We start from the raw sequence: 7,921 nt of genomic DNA, 5'->3' as shown, positions 1-7,921 counted from the left end.
ATCTCAGAAATGGAACCACCATCCATGTACTTGCTGAAGAACAAAACTAGGGGTCATCCATGTCTCCTTTCTTTCTCTCAATCTTTACAATTCCCATACAAACAATCTACAGAATCTGTTGATTTTACTTTCAAAATATATTCTCAATCTCTCTCCCAGAGCCCATATCCACTAATACCACTTTAGGCAAAATCAACAATCATTTCTCATCTGTTCAATTGCAACAGCTTCTAAACTGTTATCCCTACTTACACATTTGAACCCATAAAATCTCTATTCTATGCAACAGCCAAAGTAAAATTTTTCAGACCTGATGACATCACTACTAGAAATACCACAATGTTGCCCCCTCATACCTAGGATAAAATTCAATCTTCTTATATTGCCTCCAAGGCCACACAAGATGACACGTTTGTCTGATTCCAACATCATATCATTCCTTTCCCTCCCTAACTTAAGCCATGCTCTCACCACACTGCAATCTTTTCTCTTCCTTGAAGATCTGAAGCTTTTCTACATCAAGGCTTGACACTGGAGTTCTGTGCCTCAGCTCAAATGTTACTTTTTCATAGAGACTTTCCCTAAACTTCTTATTTACAGGGATAATCTCAAACACCTGTGTAGTCTCTATCCCACACATCAACTTTTATAGCACATATCACAGTTTATCATTGCCTTGCTTATTTATTTACATTTTTTCATTTATTATTCCACCAAAAGGGTATAAAAGGAATGAGGACTGTCAAGTTTTCAATGTTTTCAGGACTTTTTGTCAAGTGAACTATGTGTTCAATAACTGTCAAAGGAAGAAAAATGTGTGGATCTGATAATCAAGAAAGAAGTCTAAGCTGGAAATACAGAAGTGTGTTAGAGGTAGTATTTAAAATTATGGGAGTGAATAATTTCATCCATGCAGAGCAAACAGAATGAAACAAGGAGGAGGTTTGAAGACAAAACTGGGAAAACACCAACTCTGGGACTGGGTAGAAAAACAACCACTCTAAGAAACTGAGAAAGATAAGTCAGAGGGATAAAAGTAACATCAGTAGGGAGGCGGAGCCAACATGGCGGCGTGAGTAGGACAGTGGGAATCTACTCCCAAAAACATATATTTTTGAAAATACAACAAATACAACTAATCCTAAAAGAGAGACCAGAAGACACAGGACAACAGCCAGACTACATCCACACGTGCGAGAGCCCAGCACCTGGTGAAAGGGGTAAGATATAAGTCCCGGCCCAGCGGGACCTGAGCGCCCCTCACCCCAGCTCCCAGCGGAAGGAGAGGAGTCGGAGCGGGGAGGGAGTGGGAGCCCAGGACTGCTAAACACCCAGCCCTAGCCATCCGCACCAGAGCGCACACAGTGCATGCGTGGAGGGCTGGATACTAGGGAAACAGGGCAACAAGACCTCTGCGGGGGTTCAGAAGCTGATGCCCCTGTGATGAAGAAAAGCGAGTGCTTTTTGAAAGTCTTAAAGGGACAGGGATGCAACAGCTGGATGGAAACAACACAGATCACAGTCCCCCAGCTGGGAATTACAGGGATAACCAGGTGCACTAACCCCCTGGGCAACAGCTCTGAGACCCTTCACGGAGGTAAACAGCCAAACAGCCCCCCGTCCATTACCCCTCTGGGCACAGCAAAAGCAGAGAAGCAGCCTAAGGCTGGTCACACCCTCAGCAAAGGAACTTCCTCCATACCAGCCGGGCAAAACTCAAAGACCCAGTCTACACGGAATTACCCAACACAAGCCACTAGGGGTCGCAGTTGGCCCAGTAAAGAAAGGCCAGTAGCAAGTGGAAAGTTTGGCCCTCCCAGCTGACAGTCAATAGCACCTATCAACATGAAAAGGTAAAAAAGTATGATCCAGGCAAGACTAGCCCAGACAGTTTCGGCATCTGCTACATCTTCCCCTGAAAGGGAACCTGGGAAGATAGATTTAACCAGTCTTCCTGAAAAAGAATTCAAAACAAAAGTCATAACCATCCTGATGGACTTGCAGAGAAATATGCAAGAACTAAGGAAGGAGAATACAGAAATAGAACAAGCTCTGGAAGGACTTCAAAACAGAATGGACGGGATGCAAGAGACCATTAATGGACTAGAAAACAGAGAACAGGAACGCAGAGAAGGTGATGCAGAGAGAGATAAAAGGATCTCCAGGAATGAAAGAATTCTAAGAGAGCTGAATGACCAATCAAAATGGAACAATATCCACATTATAGGGGTACCAGAAGAAGAAAAGAGAGAAAAAGAGATAGAAAGTGTCTTTGAAGTAATAATTGCTGAAAACTTCCCCAAACTAGGGGAGGAAATGGCCTCTCAGACCACAGAGGTACACAGAACTCCCATGACAAGGGATCCAAGGAGGGCAACACTAAGACACATAATAATTAAAATGGCAAAGATGAAAGACAAGGACAAAGTATTAAAGGCAGCCAGAGAGAAAAAAAAGGTTACCTACACGGGAAAACCCATCAGGCTATCATCAGACTTCTCAACAGAAACCCTACAGGCCAGAAGAGAATGGCATGATATACTTAATGCAATGAAACATAAGGGCCTCGAACCAAGACTACTGTATCCAGCACGATTATCATTTAACTATGAAGGAGGGATTAAACAATTCCCAGACAAGCAAAAGTTGAGGGAATTTGCCTCCCACAAACCACCTCTACAGGGCATCTTACAGGGACTGCTCTAGATGGGAGCACTCCTAAAAAGAGCACAGAACAAAACACCCAACATATGAAGAAGGGAGGAGGAGGAATAAGAAGGGAGAGAAATAAAGAATCATCAGACCATGTTTATAATAGCTCAACAAGTGAGTTAAGTTAGACAGTAATATAGTAAAGAAGCTAACCCAGAACCTTTGGTAACCACAAACTTAAAGCCTGCAATGGCAATAAGTACATACCTTTCAATATTCACCCTAAATGTAAATGGACTAAATGCACCAATCAAAAGACAGAGTAATAGAATGGATAAAAAAGCAAGATCCATCCATATGCTGCCTACAAGAAACTCACCTCAAACACAAAGATATGCACAGACTTAAAGTCAAGGGATGGAAAAAGATGTTTCATGCAAACAACAGAGAGAAAAAAGCAGGTGTTGCAATACTAGTATCAGACAGAACAGACTTCAAAATAAAGAAAGTAACAAAAGATAAAGAAGGACATTACATAATGATAAAGAGCTCTATCCAACAAGAGGATATAACCATTATAAATATATATGCACCCAATACAGGAGCACCAACACATCTGAAACAAATACTAACAGAACTAAAGGAGGAAATAGAATGCAATGCATTTATTCTGGGAGACTTCAACACACCACTCACTCCAAAGGACAGGTCCACCAGACAGAAAATAAGTAAGGACACAGAAGCACTGAACAACACACTAGAACAGATGGACCTAATAGACATCTACAGAACTCTACATCCAAAAGCAACAGGATACACATTCTTCTCAAGTGCACATGGAACATTCTCCAGAATAGACCACATACTAGGCCACAGAAAGAGCCTCAGTAAATTCCAAAAGATTGAAATCCTACCAACCAACTTTTCAGACCACAAAGGCATAAAACTAGAAATAAACTGTACAAAGAAAGCAAAAAGGCTCACAAACACATGGAGGCTTAATAACACGCTTCTAAATAATCAATGGATCAATGACCAAATCAAAATGCAGATCCAGCAATATATGGAAACAAATGACAACAACACAAAGCCCCAACTACTGTGGGATACAGCAAAAGCAGTCTTAAGAGGAAAGTATATAGCAATCCAGGCATATTTCAAGAAGGAAGAACAATCCCAAATGAATGGTCTAATGTCACAATTATCGAAATTGGAAAAAGAAGAACAAATGAGGCCTACGCTCAGCAGAAGGAGGGACATAGTAAAGATCAGAGAAGAAATAAATAAAATTGAGAAGACTAAAACAATAGCAAAAATCAATGAAACCAAGAGCTGGTTCTTCGAGAAAATAAACAAAATAGATAAGCCTCTAGCCAGACTTATTAAGAGGAAGAGAGAGTCAACACAAATCAACAGAATCAGAAACGAGAAAGGAAAAATCACGATGGACCCCACAGAAATACAAAGAATTATTAGAGAATACTATGAAAACCTATATGCTAACAAGCTGGGAAACCTAGGGGAAATGCACAAATTCCTAGAAAAATACAACCTTCCAAGACTGACCCAGAAAGAAACAGAAAATCTAAACAGACCAATTACCAGCTACGAAATTGAAGCAGTAATCAAAAAACTACCAAGGAACAAAACCCCCGGGCCAGATGGATTCACTTTGGAATTTTATCAGACATACAGGGAAGACATAATACCCATTCTCCTTAAAGTTTTGCAAAAACTAGAAGAGGAGGGAATACTCCCAAACTCATTCTATGAAGCCAACATCACTCTAATACCAAAACCAGGCAAAGACCCCACCAAAAGAGAAAACTACAGACCAATATCCCTGATGAACGTAGATGCAAAAATACTCAACAAAGTATTAGCAAACCGAATTCAAAAATACATCAAAAGGATCGTACACCATGACGACGTGGGATTCATCCCAGGGATGCAAGGATGGTACAACATTCGAAAATCCATCAACACCATCCACCACATAAACAAAAAGAAGGACAAAAACCATATGGTCATCTCCATAGACGCTGAAAAAACATTCGACAAAATTCCACATCCATTCATGATAAAAACTCTCAGCAAAATGGGAATAGAGGGCAAGTACCTCAACATAATAAAGGCCATTTATGATAAACCCACAGCCAACATTATACTGAACAGCGAAAAGCTGAATGCTTTTCCTCTGAGATCGGGAACCAGACAGGGATGCCCACTCTCCCCACTGTTATGTAACATAGTACTGGAGGTCCTAGCTATGGCAATCAGACAAAACAAAGAAATACAAGGAATCCAGATTGGTAAAGAAGAAGTTAAACTGCCACTATTTGCAGATGACATGATATTGTACATAAAAAACCCTAAAGACTCCACCCCAAAACTACTAGAACTGACATCAGAATACAGCAAAGTTGCAGGATACAAAATTAACACACAGAAATTTGTGGCTTTCCTATACACTAAGAATGAACCAACAGAAAGAGAAATCAGGAAAACAACTCCATTCACAATTGCATCAAAAAGAACAAAATACCTAGGAATAAACCTAACCAAAGAAGTGAAAGACTTATACTCTGAAAACTACAAGTCACTCTTAAGAGAAATTAAAGGGGACACTAACAAATGGAAACTCATCCCATGCTCGTGGCTAGGAAGAATTAATGTCATCAAAATGGCCATCCTAACCAAAGCAATATACAGATTTGATGTAATCCCTATCAAACTTCCAGCAACATTCTTCAATGAACTGAAATAAATAATTCAAAAATTCATATGGAAACACCAAAGACCCCGAATAGCCAAAGCAATCCTGAGAAAGAAGAATAAAGTAGGGGGGATCTCACTCCCCAACTTCAAGCTCTATTATAAAGCCATAGTAATCAAGACAATTTGGTACTGGAACAACAACAGAGCCACAGACAAGTGGAACAGACTAGAGACTCCAGATATTAACCCAGACATATATGGTCAATTAATATTTGATAAAGGAGCCATGGACATACAATGGCAAAATGTCAGTCTCTTCAACAGATGGTGCTGGCAAAACTGGACAGCTACATGTAGGAGAATGAAACTGGACCATTGTCTAACCCCATATACAAAAGTAAACTCAAAATGGATCAAAGACCTGAATGTAAGTCATGAAACCATTAAACTCTTGGAAAAAAACATAGGCAAAAACCTCTTAGACATAAACATGAGTGACCTCTTCTTGAACATATCTCCCCAGGCAAGGAAAACAACAGCAAAAATGAACAAGTGGGACTATATTAAGCTGAAAAGCTTCTGTACAGCAAAAGATACCATCAATAGAACAAAAAGGAACCCTACAGTATGGGAGAATATATTTGTAAATGACAGATCCGATAAAGGCTTGACATCCAAAATATATAAAGAGCTCACACACCTCAACAAACAAAAAACAAATAACCCAATTAAAAAATGGGCAGAGGAACTGAACAGACAGTTCTCCAAAAAAGAAATACAGATGGCCAACAGACACATGAAAAGATGCTCCACATCACTAATTATCAGAGAAATGCAAATCATAACTACAATGAGGTATCATCTCACACCAGTAAGGATGGCTGCCATCCAAAAGACAAACAACAACAAATGTGGGCGAGGCTGTGGAGAAAGGGGAACCCTCCTACACTGCTGGTGGGAATGTAAGTTAGTCCAACCATTGTGGAAAGCAGTATGGAGGTTCATCAAAATGCTCAAAACAGACCTACCATTTGACCCAGGAATTCCACTCCTAGGAATTTACCCTAAGAACGCAGCAATCAAGTTTGAGAAAGACAGATGCACTCCTATGTTTATCGCAGCACTATTTACAATAGCCAAGAATTGGAAGCAACCTAAATGTCCATCGGTAGATGAATGGATAAAGAAGATGTAGTACATATACACAATGGAATACTACTCAGCCATAAGAAGAGGGCAAATCCTACCATTTGCAGCAACATGGATGGAGCTGGAGGGTATTATGCTCAGTGAAATAAGCCAAGCAGAGAAAGAGAAATACCAAATGATTTCACTTATCTGTGAAGTATAAGAACAAAGGAAAAACTGAAGGAACAAAACAGCAGCGGAATCACAGAACCCAAGAATGGACTAACAGGTACCAAAGAGAAAGGGACTGGGGAGGATGGGTGGGTAGGGAGGGATAAGGGTGGGGAAGAAGAAGGGGGAATTAAGATTAGCATGCATAATGGGGGGGTGGGAGAAAGGGGAGGGCTGTACAACACAGAGAAGACAAGTAGTGATTCTACAACATTTTGCTATGCTGATGGACAGTGCCTGTAAAGGGGTTTATAGGGGGGACCTGGTATAGGGGAGAGCCTAGTAAACGTAATATTCTTCATGTAAGTGTAGATTAATGATAACAAAAAACAAAGAAAGAAAGAAAAGGGGGATTACTCCCTGATAGGATAAAAATAACTGTAAAACAATGATTAATGCATGCTTTAAATATCCTTAATTTTGATCCCTTATAGGGTGTCGCAGTTCCTGTGTGATGACTTCCAGTGAGTTCTACACAATTGTATAAAGGGCATATCAAAGTGTGGGCAAAGGGTCTGTTTGTGTTTACACAGAGGATCAAAGCCTAATTTGGCTACCCAGAAAATGAACTAAGATACGATATGAAGAAGAACTTCCAACATTAGCACTCTCTGGAAGACTCATACCAGAAGATGATCATCAAGAAACCTCAACAAAGATCCAGGCACTGCTACAGCTGTAGCTGCATTCATCCCACCAGTTCCTGGACTTGCCATGGGAATGAAGAAGGAGATATCTAAGCTGGCCTGTGCATACAGTAAAACAACAAATTTGACGGGATCTATACTGTTGGAACTCAACCAAGAATTAGGAGAAGTACAAGTTGTAGCGCTCCAAAATCTTACAACTACAGACTATCTACTGTTAAAAGAACATATGGGATGTGAACAGTTCCCAGGAATGGGTTGTTTTAATTTGTCTGATTTCTCTCAGACTGTTCAGGTACAGTTTGACAATATCCATCATATCATAGGTAAATTTTCACAAATGCCTAGGATGCCTAACTGGTTTTCTTGATTTCACTGGAGATGGCTGGTAATTATAGATCTGCTTTGGTTATGTAACTGTATTCCTATTATGTTAATGTGTGTGCACAATTTAATTAGTAGTTTAAAACCTATACATGTTTAAGTTACTCTACAAGAAGATATATCAAAGAAATAATCAATCCTCCCATGTTTTCTTCCATATG

Source organism: Manis javanica, chromosome X (genome assembly GCF_040802235.1).
Source record: "Manis javanica isolate MJ-LG chromosome X, MJ_LKY, whole genome shotgun sequence".
NCBI lineage: Eukaryota > Metazoa > Chordata > Mammalia > Pholidota > Manidae > Manis > Manis javanica.
This window is presented reverse-complemented; position numbering follows the sequence as displayed.